At 32.9% G+C, this 26,074-nt stretch overlaps 1 pseudogene; it reads left to right on the forward strand.

Annotated features, from left to right (window-relative positions):
* Positions 1-24,766, forward strand: LOC129984534 (retinol dehydrogenase 13-like; annotated as a pseudogene).
* Positions 24,767-26,074: the final 1,308 nt, after the last annotated feature.

Below are 26,074 nucleotides of genomic sequence, written 5' to 3' on the forward strand. Positions count from 1 at the left end.
GTCAATCTTAACGTGAAGTAATCAGTAGTCCATATAACATAAGTGAAACCTGAAAAAAACAATTTCTGAATTAGCCTTAGAAGGGACCGAAGGATTTAGAAATGTCAGGTAGTGTATTTTTTTAAAATAAGGAACTTATAATTGCAATTTCTTAAATAAGAAAATTAAACCCAGTATTGGACGCAGATTAGTAATTTTATTATTACTATTATTGTATATTTTAAATTAATTATTAATAATTTAATGAATGACAAGTGAAATAGTTTTCTGATTTGTTTCTGAATTGCTGTCCGTATTGTTGATTATTGTTCTAAATTTAAACTTTTCAACATAATTTCCACCCTCAATAAAATTCGTGCTCTGAAAACTGTCGTCAATTTCTCCTTTCATTATCTATAATCCATATAAATATAACTAATTTTTAAATATTATTTAAAATAATTTGAAAATGGAGATAAAATTGCTTGCGAACTGAATTTTTAATTTGAAGTAAGAGAATTGTTTTGTAATGAAATTACAAGAAAACTTAAAATTTTAATTTAAAATTTACTTTCTAAATGGCAAAATCTGCTTAATTCTTTTTTAATTTTCACTTCAGAGGTTTACAATCAAATTTATGTGAATTTTTTTAGTTAAAATTCCAGGAAAATAATTTTTTTAAAGATTTTTTGTTAATTGCAAATTTATTTATTCATTTAAAAAATAATTTTCAGATCTTATTTTTTTAGAAAGAATAATTGGATGCTTAGAGATTCAATTTATAAAATCCTTGATGATTGGAATAATATATATATATATATATTAGGCAGGTTTGAAGACATAGATGAGACGTTGAATTTTTAATTTCATTTTATTCTCTTCCGGGTGGCAAGCATGATTATTTACAAGAAGGCGCATTGTGGCACAAAAGCAGAAGTAAGGAAGAAGGGGTGAAACAAATGATCACTAGTTTTATATAACATGGGACTTCCGGCCACGTGCCCATCGAATACATGTGTTGACCTTTGACACCTAGGCAAGGGCACCGAAGGGATCATTTTCTCTTGATACGTAGATTGATTGTTGAATGCGCAGTAATTTTCACACAGCTTCATACGTAGAATGAGATCAGAAAATAAGAGAATATTTTACTATGGGCTAAATTAAGATAAAGTTTTGGAAATTAATTTGGATTAAATTAAGAGTTTAAAATATCATTACATATATATATATGAAAGAGTAAAAAAATATGAATTTGAATTTAGTGCGAACAAATATTTCACTATAAGAAACTTATCTGGTAATTTAAAATTCATTTTATTCAATGAAACTAAATTACGAATTAAATTTTCAAAAATGTATGGCAACACATAGCAGATAAGCAAAAATAAATTTCTGCTTAGGAATGTTGAGTTAGAGGATGAAGTAAAAAAGAAATAAAAAAAAACTTTGTTAACTGTGGCTTGATCTATGAGAAAAGATGGATAATTAAAATAACTTGAAAATAACAATGAAATTACTTTGATTTTGCTTTGTAATAATAAAAAATAGTATTATATATTTTTTAATAAATTTTGTTAAAGCTATAGAAAAATTATAGCACAATTAAATTAGTATCATGAAAAGGATAACTTTTGTATTTTAAAAAATGGAATTTTGTGAGTTGAAACGTATGAAAGATGTCACAGAATGAAATAATTTTCTTCGCTCAAAGATATAGTTGCAAATTCGTGCACTGGTGGGAGGTAACCGATCGTTGACGGTTCGCGCCTTCGAACGCGTAAGGCGGTCGTCAATATTATTGCATCGAATAGTCAGTTTTCAGTCATTCTATTTGCTACATTATTAATTTATTATTCGGGTGTTTATTAATTTTGAATTGTTACTCTATTTATATATATATTATTGTGCGTAATACAGGGAGGAGTTTAAAATATGTCCATCATTTTAGTCTGTGTCATTATTGAATAAAAGATTCCATTTTCTGTTTTGGCATACACCAATTGAGGCAGAATTTTTTCTTCTGTGTGTGTTTTCTTCTGCGTTATTATCTTATTTATCAGTATGAATAAAGCTTAGCATGAATAAAAATTAGTTATGAATTGTAAATTTCACACTTTATTTACATTTTTTTTGTGTTGGATTGTTGCACTGGATTGTTAAAGAGCTTTGGTTCGCAAATTTCGTTATTTAATATCGTTACTGTTTTATACCATTCTTTTGAAGTTAGTTTACTTTTAAGGTATAGCCCCCGGGGGGCCCCTCGAAATGAAGATAAGATGCTTCCGGTATGGTGGTTGAATCTCGCCATCCTGGAGGGTACACAAAAGGTGGGGGATCTGGCTTCTCCCATCAGTGACGGGACGTACTTCCTTTGGGAAGGGTTGTACCTTGGTCGGTGATGGCCCTCAGGACTCAACCACAGTTCCCTCCAGTGCTGCTGTTGCAGTGGTCCGATCATTCAGTATTTATTATCCGAGTGCCTTCGGGCGGGTCGGAGAGTCAGTGATATGACTTTGAAGGTTATTGTTACTAATATTTTCTTTTTTTATTCTTTTTATTTCGTATTTAGCATCGCGTTTTTGTTCTACAAGGTTATTACTATTTATTTCAAACCATTTTAAGTAATTAGTTTTGATTTGAGTATATTGACATTATAGATAGGAACTACAAAAAAAAAAAAAAAATTTTTAATGGTACTATATGTTTATATCTAAAATGTACTGCAAATAATTTTTTTAAATTTTTTTTTGGCACTCTGCTAATATGCATGATTTTTTTCTACAAATTTCATTAATTAATATGGAATATTATATCCGAGATATTGTTAATAGGATAGAATCTAAACAGGAAATTGTTAAATAATAATAAAGCAATATAAAAAATATATTAACAATAAGTATTTAAAAAAGTAAAGGAAATTACAAAGTCTGGTACTACCAATATAGATATTTTCAATAATTTTTTATTTATTATTTTAATCTATTAACGCAATCTAATTAATTATATAACCTTATTAATTATTTATCACCTTAATTATTTATTAATATATCAAACTAACCACCATTTTGCGTTTCCATCACAGAGATTTCAGAGGAAATTACTCTAAAAACATTTACACTATCTTAAAATTAAGAAGTTTACTTTTTCAACCATTACCAGCTTCAATTTTGAGCAATTTTTTCTTTCCATTGTTATTAAATCTTTAGAAAAGTTAATAAAGTAGGAAATTTTATAGATACTACTCTTTTGCTGAACAATGTTAAGATTTTCAAGTATTCATCCACTATTTTCTATATTTTACTTTTATTTCAATATCTATGCCTTGAAAAGGGTCTTGTTTATCATAATAATAGACACAAAAATAGTTTCTACTTTACAAATATTTTACATGAAAGAATTCTAATTCCGAACAATGCTGATATATCACATTGTCATGTAATAAAAAAAATCAAAATAGTAAAGGAAAGGATAATGTGAAAACAGGAAATGCAAACATTGAATTGAAAAATTTAAAAGGATTTCATCATATGAGCAAGGAAATGGTTTTAGGTTACTTTTGTTTTGTCTTACTTTATAATGGTAATATAAGAATAATTTTTATTTCTATTAAAAACACTTCTTTATCCTTTATTAAAATTTCATAAGTATTATTTTTAAACGATATTCGAATTTATGAACCAAGATCAGAACAAGCAAAGATGACTCGAATCTGCACCCCTCTTTCATTCTCTTTATTCTTTAAGTATCTGCACCAGTCGAAAAACATTTTTTTCTGATAAATTTAATGATCCCAGGAATAACATCCTAGTTTTTAATCGAATCTCAAATTTATGGCTGGGCCGCAGTGGCAAGGTCTCGGCTGCAGATCCAGAGGGTTTCAGGTTCGAGACCCGATTCCGTCAAGGTACCGTTGTGTAAGCGGGTCTGGTGCACGTCAAATCTATCTGGACCAAAAGTCCTCCAGCTGTTGCGGGTTGGAAGTTTGAGAGGGGTGCCAGCTCAGACGTCGTCCTCCTCACCTAACCGCGGTTCCAAATTACGAGGTCCGTCCCAAAATAGTTCTCGTGTTGCTTTAAAGCGGGACATTAATATAACAAAACTCAAAGTTAAGACATGCCCTCGTTTGTGTTTCAATAGATATTGTGTTTGGGAAGAAAACCTTTGAATTGAGCCCCGGGCGTTTGTGAATTCTTTGTTCTGTTTAGTTATATTAACGTCCTGCTTTAAAGAAACACTAGGTCTAGTTTGGGACGGTCTTCGTAATTTTAAACCGTGGTCAGATGACGAGGACGACATCTGAGCTGCTAACGCTGTTCTCCAATGTTCCGCACCACACCTGCGGAAGGAAATTCGTTCTCGACAGATTTAACATGCACCAGACCCGCTTACACGACGGTTCTTCACTGGAATCGAGTCTCGAACCTTCCCGTTCCGAAACTAAGGCCGTACCACGAGGCCATCGAAGGGCGCGCGAATTCTCAGATGAGGCTTAAAAGCATAATGATTTAAAATATAACGTCACCCGCTTCGTCTGTCCTTTTAAATGTAACTTCTCCCTCTTGTTCAAAGTACAGCATCGAATGGAGATGTTTTAACTTGATAAATACAAAGACTAGGCTCCATGTACAATCCCATTTGCTGGAACCGAGTCTTGAATACTGTGCTGTGGTGCCAGACCTTGTGGTCTTTGAACGAGTTTGAATAAATTATTTTGTTTAACCAAAAAATATAATATGTTGTGCAATATAGGAAAAATATATTCAAAGCACTTTGCAGAATGCATTCCACTGGCGCCATTTCAAGTACATTGGGTCTTTAGGCTTAAAACACATATGACATAATTTTTATTCCAAAAATATAGACAGATCTCTATCGAAATAGCACCTATTAAATGTATTTGTTTATCAAAATAATTGTTTTGTCCTTGAAGAGACTTAACTTGCGAGTACTACCAAAAAGGTATTGAAAGCATTTGATCAGTTACAGAATGGGAAGAGAATTAAATGCTAATTTGGAGATACTGAAAAGAAATTTTTAGGCACTTATTAACTAAAACGCATGTCATTCATTCATTCGTCTTTTAAACTATTCTACAATTTGAATTAATGCAGTTTCGAAATTACTATTATCAATTTTGAAAAAACAAACTACTCGTCTTACTTGGGGCTTGGGCCCACGACCCCGAGATTAAGAGTCTCGTGCTCTATCAACTGAGCTACCTGGGCGCGCTGCATTTTTGTTTGTATCATTATAAATAGATTTAAAATTTTTCTTAACAAATTCCTGTCTGTTAGTTCTCACGCAAATGTTTCTCTCAGATTATAGACATAGCGTTTCTTTCCTCTAATTTTTATTATTTTTTATTAACATTGAGTAACAAGGATAATATAATAGATATTTAAGCTATATGAATACGAAATCGCATGCAAAATTTCGAATTACTCAAATATCTGGTTGAGGAAAAAAGAGACTATCATTCGATTGAAATCTGAAAAATGAAATCCATAGATTTTTAGAAATGAATGAATTTTATTTTCCCTGGGAATTCCCTTTAAGCCCAATCTTTTGGCCTTAGAATTTCTATTTTTTTAAAGCATTATGGCACAGAAAGCATGTGTCTAAAGAGGTTTTTATATCATTATATTTTCAGAATTCACTATTCTTTGATGATATTTTTGATACCTTGCTTAAAAGTAATTGAAAAAGAAAAAAGTTTGTAACTTGCTTTTCACTTTTGAAAGAAAATCACCTTGTAACTTGTAATGGACTCAGGATAAGTTAAATAAATATGCACTGTGCATGATAACATATTTTTATAAACATTTTTTTTTTTTTTTTTTTTTTGCTCGCAGTCGTCGTATGTGGTTTCCGAGAGCAGAAAACTTATACAACATAACATGTTTTGATTCATTCTTTAAGTTTACTGCAACATTGTGAGGACTGAGAAGCTGGTAGGAGATTCTAAGACTTTAGTATAAAGGAACATTTTTGAACTTATTTTAAATTTCTAACAACAAAAACTAATGTGCGAAGGGAACTAAATATCAAGTCCTTGCTATTATACAGGATGATTCAAAACCAAATTTCGTGGGAAGGTAGGAAATACGCCAGGAAATTGATTTCACATAGGAAAGTATGTCCGCAGATGTCATCTGCATGAACAAAATGGACAAGTAAAGTGAACACAAGAAAACAGTAAAGTGGTAGCGAATGTGACTTTTATTCCAACAAGGTAAAGTATAAGTTCACAGTAGATGCTCAAAATTGCTACCATTTACACGAATACGGAGCAGAACATTGACAGCCGGACATTTTTAGAAATTGACAGGCATATCACGAACAATGCTTGTCGAGGCCACTTTTCAAGCAACAAGGTGCATTTCACTGTCGGCGGAGGTCTCGTACACATGACCTTTCATGGTCCTGCACAAAAATAAATCCATGGGAGATATATCAGGTGACCTAGGTGGCCAAACGATCGGTCTACCTCTACCGATCAACCTAGCTCCAAATGTCGGTTGAGGTAACCACGCGCAATAATTGTGCTATGATTAGAATTTCCGTCATGTTGATTCTATATATCTCGGTGAATATGCCTTAGGTATTGTCCTTGATATGCCAGGCGTTTTTGAAAATGGTCGATGGTCGATGCAACGTTGCTGTGAATCCTATGTTCTCAATTTTGAACACCTACTGGTTGTAAATGTAATTTACCTTGCCGAAATAAAGGTCACATTCATTACCACTTAACTTTATTGTTTTCTTGTGGTCACTTCACTTGTCCGTTATGTCCATGCAGATGAAGTTAGGTGTGATACTTTCCTGTGTGAAATATATTTCCTGAGATATTTCCTACCTTCTCACGAAATTTGAACGATAGGTTTTATATCACCCTGTATACCACTCCATGTCACTGTATATTTTGATTTGAATATACTATATTTGAAGCACGCTATCGAATATTTTTTCACCAGCATGCAGGGTATCCATATCTGCCTTCTAACCCACTCTTGATTACTATGCTATTTCATTTGACCTATATGTGTGTGATTCGGAGATGCTTAAACTGCAAATGAAACTGTTTTATCAAGCTCTTTACATTTCGTAGTTATTGCGTTCATTTGTACTGGGACAGGCAAACAAACGTGCTTATTTTTGAAATTCATTCAAAATGGGATATAAATCTATGGTAAACAGACTACATACGAAATTATTAGATTAATATAAAGAGATTAAATTAGTAGTTTTTGAGTTATTCTGTTTATAGAAAGACACACATCATTTCAAAAATGTGTTATTTTAGACTCAGACAAGTCTGTAACGAGGAGATTCGTCAAAATTTCGTTCTCGAATTACAAGAATTAGAATTGCTGCGAAACTTATAAGAATTTGCATAACTTGCTTTTCATTTCCCTCCCGCTTTAACTTCATCATATAACTTATGACGGAATCAGCACAAATTATACAAATATTGACAGAATGTAGGCCGGAATAACCTGATTGGTGGAGCGTTAGATTCGCATTCCTTGGGTTGTGAGTTCGAACCCCAACGGCCGAAGACTCTCCGTGTACCTAGTGGCTGGTGCACGCATAAATACGTTGTACCCGCTCAGTCTTCCAAGTCCAGATAATACCACTGGGGGTACCAGATCAGAGGTGATTGTTTTCTGACTCAGGTCTAAATAATGATCTGTGAATGAATTGTATAAATGAAGTCCGCTCCAGGGAAAAGGGCTGTGACACATGAGTAGCCTAAACGTACTCTTGACCCTAGATGGTTCTACTGAAAGAAGAGACGCTAAAACTCATCTTCAATTCGCCGACTTTGTCAGAGGGTTTGTCTATGACAACTGCCATAAGTAACAACAGGGGATATAACAAGATATTTCTGATTCTCAGTCGATCACTTGGTTTGCAAGAGTAAAATTCTCTTAGATAAATGCTACGTTTTCGGCCACTCTTTAAATTTACTGTAACAAAGCAGGGATTAGACAAAGGGAGGGATGGTTGCTTAAGGTGAAGTATCCAAGAGGCATCTTTGAGCTTATGTGGTCTCTAAAGAGAGAAAACTGATATATGAAAATGGAGTAGAAAGATGAAAATAAATATTATGCCGATAGCTCTATGTATGCTACACCTCAGCATATCTAGATTTGAGAAATGGCGTATGTCTATTATCGAAAATTTCATCAACATCGCTCTTTGTTGTTGTTTCTTATGGCACTTGCCACGGACAAGCCCGCTGTTACGAAGCCAGCGATTTTAAGAAGGAGAGGGTTTGTCTCTGGAGAGTCTCTTGTTTTTATAGTAGCACCAACTAGGGCCAAGAATACGACTTTGCTACTCACGCATCACTCATTCGCTTGCACAACCCCTTTTTACAGGAGGGCACATTCCCACATCTCACAGATAGAACAACCATGCCCAAACCGGGACTCAGACATGGGACGCCCAGATCCCGGGGAAGACGCGCTCCCCCTATGCCAGAACGCCGGCATGGCTCTTTGCTCAGTACTTTGCTACCAACGAGCCAAGATGGCGAGCTCCCATGCTAGAGTTGCTTCCTTTTGTAACTGGGAGGGGGGGGGGTCTTGACCGCCAGAACTAGATTTCAGCGCAGATCGCGATGCTATACCGTTGGTAGCGAGTGACTCCAGATTCTTCTCATAATCCAATAAGCTGCATTTTAAAGCTAAAACGCAATTCTTAGCTTCATTTTCATCAGCTACTCCGCATTTATTAGTTCATTTTCATTATCATTTGTAGAACCATCATCGGACTCTACACGCTTGAAGAAGATTAGTAGGCTAGATATGTATATTCCCTTTGTATCCCCCCCCCCAACATTTGGTCATTTCATGTGATTTAAATTAATACTACCGGGACAAAAATAACTACGAATAAATAATATGAACAATAAATTAATATAATCTTGAATGTATGAAACTTGGTCTTATTCATTTATTAAATGAAAACAAGACTGGAAAGCCGAGGGAGAAAAAAAATAAATTCAATATGCTCATGATATTAATTTAGTTTGTTTCTTCAAAAAGTTAAATTCTTGAATATATGCTTAGAAAAATAAAATTATAAAGGCCTATGCTTGCTTTCTTTCAGTACTGGATCTATCCTCTGTGTTTGACTTCTTATATGCTCTCTTCATTTATGCCCGTGGTTTCATTTTCGGGCGGAAATGTCACAGCACCGCTCGACTGAATGGTAAGACAGTCATCGACACCGGTGGAAACACTGGCATTGGCAAAGAAACAGTACTGGATCTCGCCTCAAGGGGTAAATTGGATTTTATTTACATATACTAAATTGCATAAATCTTTAAAACCATCTCTCTGTTATTCTAGTCTTATTATAAAGAAGAGAGATGTATAAAGATTCTTAATAGATGCTGAATGGATGATTTAATGCTTCCGAACCTTGGCGATTATTAGACTACTTGGTGGAATTTCGCGACAAAAAAAAATGAAGGCACAGAAAAACACAAAAATTATGGTCCTATCTCCATTAGGAATCGAGATTTGAATATTGTTCTGGAAAATTCATTAGGAAGGTATGCTCTTTCTTTAAAGACAAAGCTCAAGAAATGAATCTCTTGCGGAAGATGTGTTCCCAGAGCTCGCTCTGGGAATTTAGATTTAATAAATAGTTAGTATATCAACTGTTGTTCAACTTTCATATTAATTGGACTAGTCCACCTGCAAAGCACACAACTCTCATCATAATCCTCTAATTTAGAGAGGTTTATTTTGCCTAAATTCATTTTTAATTTCTTGTAAGAAATTTATTCACACTTTAAGCTGGTTTCTTTTGGCTTCAACCGTAGTGAATGAATTTCAATGAAATCAAAGAAATATCTCAAAATCTATTATGTTGTAATGTGCACATCTGCCTCCAAAAGTGCCAAAGTCATCCTCGCTTGCAGAGACGTCCAGAAAGGATATGAAGCTGTGAAGGACATCTCTGAGAAAGTAATAAAGCCCAACTTGGTTGTAAATCGCCTCGATCTTGCCTCTTTCGCTTCCATCAAGAGTTTCGCTCAAGACGAGCTCGAAAACGAACCTTACATACACATACTCATCAACAATGCAGGTAAGCAGAATTTATTATTAATTTTCATAAAAGTATTGTCACAGTTTTAACATTTTTATTGTAAATAATTTTTAAATGTACATGTGAGAAACAGCGCATTTCTCCTTTGCAAATTTTAAAGCCCGATATATGGAGCAATTAAAACAAATATTTACATACTTATCAATACACATTCTCATCATTAATACAAGTAAGTCGTTTAATATGTTGTCTAAGAATTTTCTGAAGCATTAAATAAATATTGTATAGAAAAAATATAATAATTTAAGACACGCATTCTGCCTAAACATGCAATAATATTTTACTTTATTCATTTTTAATATGGAAAAAATTCCATTAAACTTGCTTCTTTTTGGCTATTTTAGTTCTGGTGACTAAAAGGATGAGATATTAATTATGGACAGGAAAAGGAAGTAAATGGCATGCAAAAGTTTTGCTATGAATACCTTCCAAAATTTCTAGATAATTTGTAGCATCGTATGACGTGATGTAGAATTGCCAATGTTAAGCATTGAGTAGCCAAATTGAAATATTCTGTCGATTTTCAATTTTTTTATACCCATTTTACAAGGAGAAGCCACCAATTTTTACCGACCAATATTTTGTACCCAATTTACCAAGGAAGTTTCCAACATTTGTTGCAAGTTATTCATTTGTGTAAAAGTATGGCTGCAAGACCCGGATAATTTTGCAGTCATTAGTCGTGTAAAATTATTTTTTTAATATTATCTTGCCCAAATTTACTAATTCTACAATTTTCGAATTTATAAAATCTAACACCTCTACTGCGAGAGCAACAGGTGCAATAGGTTCTTCCATCAAGTGGCCCACTCAGACTTTGCATCAGACTAAACTTTGGATCAAACATTACCACACCATTTAACGAAGGCATCTGTCTTAACAATTGTACTATTTGACTTAGACATTGGATCTTATGCTTAAATCAAAACGGCAAATGAAATTAAGGCATTACAAACGAAATATTCGTGTGCGCATTTGAGATTATTGGATTATCGATTGTACAAATTTATAGAAAAAGAGCCTACTGATTGCAAAGGATAGAAACTATATGAATAAACGTATCCGGGCACTTTCGAATTTTCACATGTTTTTCGAATATAACCAAAAAGGGTTGGCAGACTACCAATGAACTTAAAGAATATGTTTGAACTTGTTTTTACAATGGAAATTCGTTTGAACATACGATCTTTCACGTTGACGGCATTTTGTAGCCGAGGGTCGAAGTTTTATAATTTTTAGAAGGTTTTTTTGCTTTCCTTTGTTATTTTTGGACTGCTGTGATTCGAGACACCACAGGAATATTAGGCTGGATAATTCCATGCGGTTAAGTTCCTGTCATACGTGAGGAGAAAAGCAGAGACTGGTGTTTATAAGCTGGTAATCTATGACTGATACTCAGTCATCGCCTTGCTAAAGAATCAACAACTCCTCTGAAAGCACCTCAAGGCTCTGCCTTCTATTTACACACTCTGAGGAGGCCTTCCAGGCGGTGCAGGAACTATAGAAATTCAAAAAGTTTCCCATTATCCGTTTTATGCAATTCCAAAATTGATTACCAATGGGCAACCTACCAATTTTGAGGTGTAACTATGGGATTTACTTGTCATGGAGTGATTACACATAACATTCTAACGATACAGCTCTAAGTCAAAAACGACTTATTTTTTTCCAAACTTATGTTACATTTCAAGGACATATCATAACTATTTCCCAGGTGTGGCAGCGTTACCCAAGTCTTTGACAGAGGACGGCTACGAAATGCAGTTCGGGGTCAATCATCTAGATCACTTCCTCCTTACACATCTCCTGTTGGACAGAATAAAAGCTTCTGCACCAGCGAGAATCATCAATGTCCCCTCGATTGCTCACATATGTAAGATTATTTTTCATAACTCATAATAGTCTTAAATAAAATATATTGCAGTCGTTTAGAATAGATATAAAAAATAATGACAAAAAATATTCAATAACCGAGAATTAGTTTTGCATTATTAGATCTGAAACAAGTTGATTTGATAGTGTTACAAAATTTCCGGGGGTTCGTTTGGATAGTGGAAGTTATATGGTGTGAAGAACGCTCAATCACCAGGCGGCAGTAGAAAATCAAACAACGACGTTTATTCACACGAAGACACACAGGACAACACAAAGACGACAACTATATACAGCACAGAAGACGATTATCTTCAGCCGAGACGTGCAGCATACAAAACTCTACTACAGAAGTAGCACACAGCTTGGTTCAGCACTAGCTTCGCTCCGTCGCTGCTCCGCTTATCTCTAGAAGGCCAGTTCTTATCGTCGGTTCCGACTACTCTTTGACTCCACTGGTCCACGATTCAATTCACCACTGGTTCACACTACTCTGCTCTGCTCTGCCGCTTCCGACTTCTTCTCAATTCACCGTCCCGGTTCACGACTCCCCGGCAGCTGCGGCTGCTTCCTTTTATAGGTCTTAGGAGGCGGGGCTAGATGCCTCTGAACCAATCAGGAACGTTCGAGGCGTACCTCCGTTCCTACTCGACGGATCGGAGCTAGGAAAATTCTTGATGTTTCGGGTATAATCTATTTTGTCGCCAAAGTCGCCAAATTCATCGCCAAGTCGCCAAATGGTCACCAAGTTTGTCGCCAAGCTCTGGGACCTCCTATGAAACCAGCTATGCTGGGAAGCCGCATCACAAGTTCGTAAAAATAGATTTTAAAGTCAATTGTTGGTCTAGCACAAAGTTAAACATTCTTACACATGTGACAGATTTTCCGCTAGGGAGAAGTGTAATACTTAATAAGTAATTTTTGTGTAATATGATATTTTTAAATAAATAAATAGGTTTCAAAAATGTATGAAATTTTAAAAATAATCCTTAGGAAAATATAAATGTGTTAAAGCAAAATCAATATAAGGAAATAAGCGTTTGTGATTGGTTAAGGAAAAGAATTGTAACAAGTGATGGGAGGACAATTTTTCTCTTAACATTCGAAAAATTTGTCTTATGAACTTTTGAAACATTGTTTTGTCATTTAAACCCCAAAGAATATATTTACAAGAGGTGCATCATTAATCCACTACCGATTTATTTACCAACCGAGAAGAAAATAGTCGCTTTTTCTTTATGTTAAATCTTCTCCAACACAACTTGTAATTTTCTCTGTTCAGATCGCATGACTTCTTGTAGAAAAAAGAGGGGGAAACCTATAAATGAAAGCCGTTTTGATTTTAGAGGGACGATGTTATGGAATATTTATTTAATTCACTTACCAATAGAATTTCAATAAAATAATATACATGGATGTAAATTTTTACAAAAATATTTACATTTGTTTTTTGTTGTAAAAGCATTTTGTACTCATATTTTGCTAAGCTTTTAACAAGATTGGTATGTTTCTTGTAACCCATTTACGGTTCGTTGGACATAATGAGCGAAATATTCTCCAGTCATTAGATGTTCCCTTTCGAGTCTCTTCAAGAGACTGTTTGTATTTCCTACTCTATGTAAGATTTCTTTCGGTTGATAATTCAAATTCTTGAATGATCATTCAGGAAAAGGAAATTGTTTTAAAAACTACACGTCATAGTTTTTCTTTTGTTTCAGAATGTGAAACAGCAAAATCCGTATAATTCTATACTCCAATCATCTTGATAATTCATGAGAAAAGTACTGCTTTCAATGATCGTTCAGTCGTGTAAAATATCCGAACAATACTTCAAACAGTAATTTCTTAGAAGCCTTTGATCGAGGTTACTAATTTTTGATGATAACTTTAAATGGAGTCAATGCGAGATTTGTTTAACGCTTTCCAGTGACATCAGTCAGGGATAAAATTTCAACTGAACAAAAACAGTTGCATAAAAATTGAAATTTTCTAGTATTTTACATATGAATTGTTCATGTTTTACACATTAGGCATTTGTTGCCATTTTTTTCTTGAAGATAAAAACTGGATTTATATTAAGGAAGACTAATTATAATTAAAATATCATTATCCTTTCATAGCTCAAGCTATTTCTTAAAGTTTTACGGAAAATTAATTTCTTATATTGTTTCCGAATTACAAAGAGTTTACTATTTTTCCTATTTGTTATTAACATATTTAAAAGCAGCAATAATAACTTACAGGCAATGAATATTCCCCTTGTAAGAAAATTCTCGTGAAATGAAATATCCCCCATGCACCACTTAACCTTATTGACTTGATCGGTGTTTAATATCAGGCTTTATCGATGTTTATTTGGCTTTATAGATGTGTCATATCTGGCTTTATCGATGTTTATTTGGCTTTATCGATTTTAATATCAGGCTTTATCGATGTTTATTTGGCTTTACCGATGTGTCATATCTGGCTTTATCGATGTTTATTTGACTTTATAGATGTGTCATATCTGGCTTTATCGATGTTTATTTGGCTTTATCGATGTGTGATATCAGGCTTTATCGATGTTTATTTGGCTTTATCGATGTGTCCTATCTGGCTTTATCGATTTTAATATCAGGGTTTATCGATGTTTAATATCTGGTTTCATCGATGTTTAATATCAGGCTTCATCGATGTTTAATATCAGGCCTTATCGATCTGTAATATCTTTGAGCTTCGTGTGACATACTTAGCTGAAAGGAAGTACTTTTTATCGTTTTTCTGACTTTATGATTTTCTCTAGCCATTTCGGATGCAGAATTTGGTATTGGAAAGAAAACGAAATAAAATTCAAAGTATAAACATTGCATTTTCCACAATTATAGAAGGATAAAATTTAAAAATGCTGTAGGAAAAAGCAAATAATTCTGTGAAACTTGAACAGTAGAATCAAAATTTTGTAAAAGACATGGCTGATTCTACATAATTTGAAAATGATAGATCATTTCGTATTATCAATGAAGCCTTTTTCATACCTTTAGAATTTCTATCTATCTTCGTAAAGCCTAACACTTACCAGTAGCCTCTAAATTAATTTTTTTTTGTCGTGTGACTATTTTAAGCCAAATTTTGCGCAGTAGCTTCTGAGGGTAAAGACACATGAGCACCCGAGGGCAGAAGTCTGACTTCTAGCTCAAATGAAGATAGCATACACACACACTCGATTGCACAACCCCTTTTTACTAGGGGCTCATTTACGCACCTCACAGAGAGAACACAAGGAAGAGAACAACCATGCCCGAACCAGGACTCGAACCCGGAACGCCTAGATCACGGGGAAGACGCGCTACCCCTAGGCCAGGAACGCTGTATTCTTTAGTAATGATTTATATTTATGAAACGCTTAACTAGCGTTCTTCTATGATTAATTTTACCTATTTAAAAATGGTTTCTGTCGATTTACGCCTTCCAATCGCTTTTGCCACTATTCCTCTAATCCCTTGCTAAGTGCAGAAGCGGGTTAATATCACACGCAATCAGTCGGGATTCGATAATTAAACATGCTAAATTATTCTGATTTTAATTAGTAAAATAATGCATTGTTTTGACAAAGAAATACGTAACATTGTGTTATATCCAGTATGCATTATTTTACTGTTGGTTTAATAGCTTTGCTGTTTGCATTTTCAGTGACTGCACAGTTATCAGCCCCTCTTTTGAAGCTCAAGACGAAAAATTGGCCAGGAAATTGTGAGACGTCAGCGAAAATCTCATCGCTAAGGCATTGTGATATTTTTTTTAAAGTTTCGTAAAAATTTATTTGTATGTTATTGCATTTTCCCCACTAAAGAATAATATTCCTAATAAAGTACTAAAAAAAGGTTATTACTTTTAAGAGTATTATAAAATAATTTCATGATATATTTATTTAACAAATTCAAAAACATAAACAATCTAAACTTGGGAACTGTTACCAAACGACGATTAACGAATTTTGTAAGATTTTACTTTTCTCATAAACGTTTTATTAATTTCCATGATTTATGTTTTCTAAATTGGCAATACAGTACACTCCCGATTATCCGCGGAATTGGGTGGCGCGGCCGCCGCGGTTAACAAAAATCGCGGATAATCCGAAAAGAGCTAAAAACGGGTATAGCAAAAGAGAACAGTCATTCCAACTTTGAAAAATCGTTTTATGTACAATAAAACGTAAAATAAACAGCAGAAAATGTTTAACTAACGCTTAATATTTTAGTATATTACTCAAAACTAACCTAAAATGCATTTTGTTAATGAAAACAGAAAAGTACTTTGTACTTACGAGAGGCGTCAAGGATACACAGAAAAATTAATACATATGTACTGTTTTAATACTGTAATGTATTATGTAATTACAAAAGCATAACTGTAAAACTACACCTTTTTGAAGAAATCAGTCACTTGTGTTTGCTTCTTGCTTTGGAAGCATTTTCTCTTTGCTTGGAAGCAAAATAAAAACTTAGTGCGGCAGGCGCGGATAAACCGCCCGCGGATAATCGGGAGTCTACTGTATTTCAAATCAACGAAGAAACAAAATTTTACATGGGGAAAATTTTAGTTTATTTAGGAAAATTTTAGTTTATTTATTTAGAAACGCGCTACCTCTAGGCAGGGGGTTGGCAAACTATTTAATGTCAATGGTAATTCATCAACACTTATAAAGGGAATGGCTTATGCGCGAGTGTCTGCAATATCCGAAATATGGCAGACAATCAAGTCATGATAGGGATTTAATACAATTTGAAGATCGAGTTTTAAAATTTAATGCAGAATCTTTTATTTAATATTCTGTTTTGTTTAGGATGATTTTTTACACAAGCTGGCACATAGTATCATTTCTAATGACTGCTGAATATTAAACAATATGCTATCAAAGTTTAGTTTAGTCATATTAACGTCTCGTTGTAAAGCAACACTAAGGCTATTTTGGGACGGACCTCGTCATTTTGAACCGCGGTCAGATGACGAGGACGACACTGAGCTGGCACCCCCCTCTCCACACCACACCACACCACACCAGCGGGAGGACGTTTGGCATGACGGATTTAACGTGCAACAGACCCCCTTACACGACGGTTCTTCGGTGGAATCGAGTCTCTAACTTGAAACCCTACGGCTCACAAGCCGAGACCTTACCACCTGGCCACCGCGGCCTTCCTATCAAAGAATGCAAATTATTGTCGTACATGTTTGTTTTGTTCCCATAATGCAGTTTGCTGGATTTGAGAAATCTTTTAAGAAACTCTGTGTTTACAAAACAGTTCTTGTGAATGCAAGCTCAAATTTCTATATCCGATATTTTAATTCCGTTTAGAATTTTTTTGAGGTTATTATTTTTTTATTTAAAATTTATCAATAATTTTAAACAAGAATTATCAAGATACTTTTTCGATTTATTATTAATGAGTTGTTTTCTTGTTATATTCAAAGATTTTCTTCATTGATTCGGCGAAAAGCTAACTCATAAAATCGGAACGTGTATCTTTTTATAATTTCAATTACAACAGTATTATTTGCAACTATTTATTTAATTTCATTGTATGTCTCTCTCTCTCTTTTTTTTTTTTTTTTGTCTTCATCTTTTTTTTTTTTTTTTTTTTTTTTTTGAATTTTATTGTTTCTAATTCATCAGGCTATGCTATTGCCAAATAAAAAATAAATAAAAAAAATAATAAACAGATAAATAAATATTATTTTTTACATTATTATCCAATAATTTTTAGTTTTATTTCATTTTTATAGCTTTATTTTTTATAAGTTTAACTTTTGATCGGAGAAATATTGTAGAAAAATTTCAGGCGAACAGAAATGAAAATAATTTGCCACCCCAGATTCTTAGAAAATTTAAAGGAAATTTAATTTTTACATAATGACTTCATTTTTAGCTCTATGAGAAGGAAATCTTTTGAATACTCAAAACAACATTTCTGCATTTCAAATAAAAGGATAAATTCTTTTTTTATATCTGAATTCTTATCATTAGCAGAACGTTCATGCTGTTAAGATACATTACATGCTACTATTCTTTTTCCTTTTTTTTTCAACCCAAATGATTTATCTCCTTAAAACAATTTTTCATATAAGTATGGAATATACATTAAAATCTTCAGTTAATCTTTGATTTCTCTTTAATATTTTTAGGTGGCCTCAGCGACATAAATTTAAATTTTAATTATAGTCCTGCCACAGCTTATTTCCGAAGCAAACTAGCTAATGTACTTTTCACACGAGAACTGGCTAAAAGGCTGAAAGGTAAGATGCAATGTTTCTTTAATTATTTTTATGATTTGTTCATTTAATTATATAGTTACAGGCAAAAAAAAATTCATAATTCGAAAAATGAATACAGGTAACTTTGTGGTCTTCATACACAAAGTGTAAAGGTGTAAAAATTGAAATTTTTTTGTTCATTATGATTTTAATTGTGTTATTCTTGTAAGAGCGATATTTCGTTTTCTTCAATTTTTTTTCACAAATTTATCTGAAATTTCACATACTCTGTTTTATTTTATTTTTTATTAACATTTTTACCCTTCCAAGTGAAATGTTTTTCCCTTTGTTTTTTATTTCATTTCCTTAAATTTTATATATATATATATATTGCTACGAATCTGTGATGCGGCTTCCCAGCATAGTGGGTTCCATAGGAGGTCCCAGAGCTTGGCGACGAATTTGGCGACTTTGGCACCAAAATAGATTATACCCGAAACATCGAGAATTTTCCGCTTCCGTCCAGTAGGAGCTGAGATACCCCTCGAACGTTCCTGATTGGTTGAGAGGCTTCTAGCCCCGCCTCCTGAGACCTATAAAAGGAGCAGCCTGCATCTGCCGAGTCGTCGAGAGGCGGACGAGAGTAGTCGGAATCGACGGTAAAGAACTGGCCTTCCAGAGTTAAGCGGAGCAGCGACGGAGTCAAGCTAGTGCTGAACTAAGCTGTGCGCTACTGTTTGCAGTAGAGTCTGTTGTATGCTGCACGTCTCGGCTGAAGATAATCGTCTTCTGTGCTGTATATAGTTGTCGCCTTGTGCTGTCCTGTGTGTCTTCGTGTAAATAAACGTCGTTGTTTTATTTTCTACTGCCGCCTGCTGATTGAGCGTTCTCCACACCATATAACTCCCAAACGAACCCCGGAAATTTCGTAACAATATATATATATATATATATATATATATATATATATATATATATATATATATATATATATATATATATATATATATATATTATTTATTTTACCAGACCAAATTAAACTTCGTGTAGGTACACGGACAATGCAAGTTTCCAGAACCTCATTTTCTATCTCTGATAACATATACTAGATGTTTTAATGATTTTAATTTAATGTACCGTCATAAATTCTTATATAGCAAATATATGCCAAACTGAAACAATTATACGCTTGATTGCGGATCGCTTTCAAGAGAATGAGCTTTAATATCTCGCATAAAAAAATTCGCAATTTAGAAGTAATTTACAAATCACTTTTAAAAATTTATAGGTTTAAAACAAAAAAAAAGCTATCGTTTAATGTCATCTCTATGCAAGGAAATCATTGATAACTTTATTGTTTGTTTCAGTAACTTAGTAAAGAACTAAATATCTTTTTGTTTCTTCAAAAAACTGACAAAGTGGCCTAAGTTTACGGTTCTTGTTATTTATACATTTGAGATCAATTGTGGATATTTCCACATGCTTTTCGTATCAGAACAGAATGAAATAAAAAAGTAGAAACTTTAAATGTAATTAAAGAAAATAACTGCAGGTCTTAAAAAAAGAATGAAGCACACAAAAATTATAATGAGTTTAGAAGTTATTAATAGATGACAAACCGATATTTTTGACTATTTCCGTTACTTTCATTTCTTTAAGGCATATCATATGGAATACATTGCATAAACATTTTCTTGTATTTTTATACAGTGATGACCTTATGTGGAACGAGATCCAGTCTCAATGGGATGAAATATATGGATAATATGTGAAATAATAAGGATGAAAATTTGTCTTTTAAAAAACCACTAAATAAGCTATAAAATAACCAAGAGCTATAAAATGTCGAACATAAATATTTTGGAAGTTGACCCTGAGTCCTTTTCTTCAAAATATTTGAATTTTAATTATTTAAAAATTAAATTACTTTTCGACATTTATGGTCACTTTTGCACCAATAATTTAAAAAAGAATGATCTCGAAAATGAGTTTCATACCGTTTAAAAGGTAAAAAGTATATATCTTTCCAATGATATGCTTTTAAGCATTGCATTTAATTTTGGTGATTTTTTAAAGTCAGTCATCTTTAACCTTATCGTGTGAGAATATGAGAGTAGGACGCCAAAGGGGAGGGGGCAGGTTATGTACCATATTCCACGGTGGTGTGAGCACCCTTAGAGTTCAGATAGTGGTAATTGAGTAGGATCTCTGAAAAATGGAAGAAAGAAAGTGAATTTGTGATTAGTTGTGGAAAGTAAGGAAATACAATTTGATTAATATTTTCATTTTTGCTTTAATATAACATTTTTTACAAAAAAAAAAAACCATGAGCTTAAAGACTCATGAAGATATAAATAACGATAACATGAAACTAACCAACAACGTATTTGAGTATGATTAAATTTTTTAGATATAGATATGATTTTTTTAATATTCAAGGTACGGGAGTGACGACGTATTGCTTGCATCCCGGAGCCATTTATACAACTCTCAGTCGACACATAGAATATTCAATGAGCAAATTCAGCGGGTGGCTGTACGAGTTCTGCAGTCGTCTATTTTTCAAGAGTCCCGTGATAGGAGCCCAGACTACTATTTACTGCGCAGTCGAAGAAAAACTAGCAAATGAATCGGGCCATTATTATTGGTAAGTATTTTAATTTCCGTTGGCGCAGATTATTGAGTATATAACGGAAGTAACGAAAAAAGACATATTCTAAATTTTGTCATCAAATTGTGTTATAATATGCTCTTTTAAATGCATTTAGCAATGAAATCACGAATTTTGCTGTTTTTACCTCCGTTTATTATGTATGAATTATAAGTGCAGATTCCGAGTTTGATATTAAGAAATCTATTCATTTCCTTTAGTTTTATCATAGAAGTATAACCGATGCTGAGAATTTTTGGGATCTCTCTCCTCTCATCGTATAACTGCATTTTCAGTACTGAGAATTCTCTTGGTAATCTTTCCTTTCATTCTATAAGCCCATTCGATAATCCAAATTCTCTTGATGCTCTTTTTTTCACTGAATAAGTGTATTCTATAGTGTGAATTCCCTTGACAAACTTTCCTTTCATTGTATAAGTGTATTCCATTGTCTGAATTCTCTTGCTACTCTTTCCTTTCATTGTATAAGTGTATTTGATTGTCTGAATTCTCTTGTTACTCTTTCCTTTCATTGTATAAGTGTATTCCATTGTCTGAATTCTCTTGTTACTCTTTCCTTTCATTGTATAAGTGTATTTGATTGTCTGAATTCTCTTGTTACTCTTTCCTTTCATTGTATAAGTGTATTTGATTGTCTGAATTCTCTTGTTACTCTTTCCTTTCATTGTATAAGTGTATTCGATTGTCTGAATTCTCTTGTTACTCTTTCCTTTCATTGTATAAGTGTATTCGATTGTCTGAATTCTCTTGTTACTCTTTCCTTTCATTGTATAAGTGTATTCGATTGTCTGAATTCTCTTGTTACTCTTTCCTTTCATTGTATAAGTGTATTCGATTGTCTGAATTCTCTTGTTACTCTTTCCTTTCATTGTATAAGTGTATTCGATTGTCTGAATTCTCTTGTTACTCTTTCCTTTCATTGTATAAGTGTATTTGATTGTCTGAATTCTCTTGTTACTCTTTCCTTTCATTGTATAAGTGTATTTGATTGTCTGAATTCTCTTGTTACTCTTTCCTTTCATTGTATAAGTGCATTTGATTGTCTGAATTCTCTTGTTACTCTCTCCTTTCATTGTATAAGTGTTCGATACAGTGAATTCCCTTGATAAACTTTCTTCTCGCTGCATAAGTGTATTTGATATTGTGAATTCTCTTGTTACTCTTTTCTTTCATTGCATAAGTATATTCGATAGTGTGAATTCCTTTTCATTGTACATTTATAGTCAATTCTGAAAATTCTTCTATCTCCTTTTCATCATAAAAATATATTCGATGCTGAGAATTCTTTTTTTTTTTTTTCTCTCTTTCCTTCTTCTTTTCTTTCTTTTTTTTTTCTTTTTTTTTTTTTTCATTTAACGTAAAAAATATTTCCTGTGACAAAGTAATAATATAAAACATAAATAAAAGTAGGAAACGATGCTCGAAGTATGGAGGATTCTTAAAAGAACTGCGGTCATAGTAATACAGAAACCAGCTTATTTTAAATTTGATGCACTAGCTCGATACTTTAACTCTTCAAAGAGTGTTTTAAATGAATTTGAGGCACCACCAATTTTAAGGAAAGTACAGTGAGTGAGACATCGGAGCAACATTCAGTGTACAAAAAGAGAGCTGTTTCCAGAAAAAAAAAATAGGCTAAGCACTTCTTTGAGATTTTTGATTTACATATGATTTGGTATATCAGCGTTAGACAGTTAAAGTTGCACTAATAGACCATAAGAGGTGTTGTAGAAAACCAAAGTCTGTACAGTTCAAAAATTTGATTATCAATATTAAGAAATGGAAGAAGAATTAATTTTAAAGGTGAGGTGAAATTTATTTTATTGGGTACCAATATTTGCTATAATTTGAGTACTTTGTTCGAATTGTTTACAAAACTGATGTTTAAACAATATTTTAATTTTTTTTAATTTTATTATTTGTGATTGATTAATTTTTTGTTGAAGCTTAAACTCCACATATATATATCTATGATTAATTCTTTTCAATTTTTTTTTACATTAAAAGGTAGTTCTAAAAAACACACTTGGAGTTTTTTTCCAGTAAAATACTTTTTAAAGAGTCCTTTTTACTTGAAAATTTTAACGGAGCTCTTCAACGCCGCAAAATAAATTTAAAAAATGGAAATCTTAATGTTAATCATAATGGCATACGAATTAAAATAATTATTTTAAACAATTCCAATAAAATGATACAAACAAGAATTATTATCTTCTGATATTGAAACTTTTTACAGACCCATTATTCTTCTTTGGGACTCGGAATTTAAAAAGTCCTAATTTATGCTTGAGAATGGCAACAGTTTTTCTTTCAATTTATTAAAATGCTCATTTTACCATATCTCTAACACTTTCGTTCAGCAGATTCTACAGATGAAATAGGCTTAGAATCGCGACTATTAGTGCTAGGCGTTTTGTATCACTCGAGTCTTTTATATCGCGCTTAAATGAAAAAAAGAATGTGAATTAAAACGATATTGCAATCATGAATTTGATATCCATTGTGAACATGAAACATAAATAGAGAACATAATGAATATGAGATTCCAGAAAAAATTCGTTTATAATGAAATATCTCGGAAGGAAATAGTAATTGGGTTTCCTTGTAAAACTCTGGTTCTTGGAATAAATATTTGTTGATATTATAAATACAATAATAGCTATTAACATTTTAATGTTTCAAACATATAAAACACATTTATCACATCCTAGATAATTCCGTGCATATACTATGAAGGAAAACTGAATTAAAAGAATATTTCAATTATTCTTCTATCTATAGAATAAGCAGAAATAGAGAGGTAGAATAATATTAGAAATTAATTTAATAATTAGAAATTAATATTCTATAGATTCTATCTATAGAATAAGCAGAAATAGAGAGGTAGAATAATATTAGAAATTAATTTAATAATTAGAAATTAATATTCTATAGATTCTATCTATAGAATAAGCAGAAATAGAGAGGTAGAATAATATTAGAAATTAATTTAATAATTAGAAATTAATATTCTATAGATTCTAGCTATAGAATAAGCAGAAATAGAGAGGTAGAATAATATTAGAAATTAATTTAATAATTAGAAATTAAAATTCTATAGATTCTATCTATAGAGTAAGCAGAAATAGAGAGGTAGAATAATATTAGAAATTAATTAAAATGAAATGATCTATAGTAATTTTTTTTTGTCGTGTGACTATTTTAAGCCAATTTTTTGCGCAGTAGCTTCTAAGGGTAAAGACCCCTGAACACCCGAGGGCAGAATTCGGACTTCTAGCTCAAATGAAGATAGCACACACACACTCGCTTGCACAACCCCTTTTTACAAGGGGGTTCATTCACGCACCTCACAGAGAGAACGCAAGCAAGAGAACAACCATACCCGAACCAGGACGCCTAGATCACGGGGAATACGCGTTACCCCTAGGCCAGGAACGCTGTATTCTTTAGTAATGATTTATATTTATGAAACGTTTAACTAGCGTTCTTCTATGATTAATTTTACCTATTTAAAAATGGTTTCTGTCGATTTACGCCTTCCAATCGTTTTTGCCACTATTCCTCTAATCCCTTGCTAAGTGCAGAAGCGGGTTAATATCATACGCAATCAGTCGGGATTCGATAATTAAACTTGCTAAATTATTCTGATTTTAATTAGTAAAATAATGCATTGTTTTGACAAAGAAATGCATAACATTGTGTTATATCGAGTATGCATTATTTTACTGTTGGTTTAATAGCTTTGCTGTTTGCATTTTCAGTGACTGCACACTTATCAGCCCCTCTTTTGAAGCTCAAGACGAAAAATTGGCCAGGAAATTGTGAGACGTCAGCGAAAATCTCATCGCTAAGGCATTGTGATATTTTTTTTTAAAGTTTCGTAAAAATTTATTTGTATATTATTGCATTTTCCCCACTAAAGAATAATATTCCTAATAAAGTACTAAAAAAGGGTTATTACTTTTAAGAGTATTATAAAATAATTTCATGATATATTTATTTAACAAATTCAAAAACGTAAACAATCTAAACTTGGGAACTGTTACTAAACGACGATTAACGAATTTGGTAAGATTTTACTTTTCTCATAAACGTTTTATTAATTTCTATGATTTATGTTTTCCTAAATTGGCAATATTTCAAATCAACGAAGAAACAAAATTTTACATGAGGTAAATTCTAGTTCCTCACTGACTAGATCAATGCGAAAAATCTTTGAAGTCATCAAGGAAATTAGTTAAAAACTAATCAATAAACTTATTTTCACCTTTCTGTTTTTCGATATTGAGAAATGTTCGAATAACACTTACAAAATTTTGAAAAGAAAATAGCAATAGAATCTCGGACGCTGACATTTTAATTTCAATTTTCAAAATTTTTCGTGAACAGTGACTCATTTTTAAAAATTTAGTAAAAATTCAGTAAATTAGGAGATCTAAAACAAATTTCTTCGGAACGACAATTGTTTGCTCTTTTTGTCATTGCAATTTTTTCTTTTATACGATTATTAGAAACTTTACTACGGGGAAATACGTGGGAAAATCCACTCCAAGCAAAATACAAAATCAAATATGTTCTTTAATGTTATAAAATAAAATATGTTCTTTTATATTGTTATGGAAATTCGGGGTTCTTTCAATTTGTGCGTCGATGAAGAAATAGTCTTTTAGTAACGAACGACGACTTCTATTAAACACGAAGAGACAAATATACAGCGGAGATGAACGCAGGCAATACACAACAGCACACTACAACAAACGGTAGCTCACAAGTAATAACCAGTAGTAATAACAACCACAGCTCAAAAAGCGGGCAGACTGAATTCAGCAGGAGGAGGGAATATACGTAGCCACACTCTACGGTCTCTCCAAACGTCTGCAATTTCCCCACTGTCTCCTCGCTTTAGCTGTATCCAATTGCTGACTAACTACTATACAAATGGCTACTCCACACACGAGTGATGCTGATTCTATAAAAAACTCCAAGATTCCACACACAGCTCAATTCACCAAACGCTTGAGCTCCACTCCCCGCTTGTGCTTCGCTGGATTGATCCAACTAATTCGGCATTGACTCGTTATCCGACTCTAAACCTCCCGATGACTCTATCCACAACTGTCTTCAGCTTGAGACTGCTGGCTTTTAACAGTTCCAGGAGCCGTGCAGAGACGGTTCTGGAACAATCAGACATAT

The sequence above is a fragment of the Argiope bruennichi genome, chromosome 9, assembly GCF_947563725.1.
Source record: "Argiope bruennichi chromosome 9, qqArgBrue1.1, whole genome shotgun sequence".
Classification (NCBI taxonomy): Eukaryota; Metazoa; Arthropoda; class Arachnida; order Araneae; family Araneidae; genus Argiope; species Argiope bruennichi.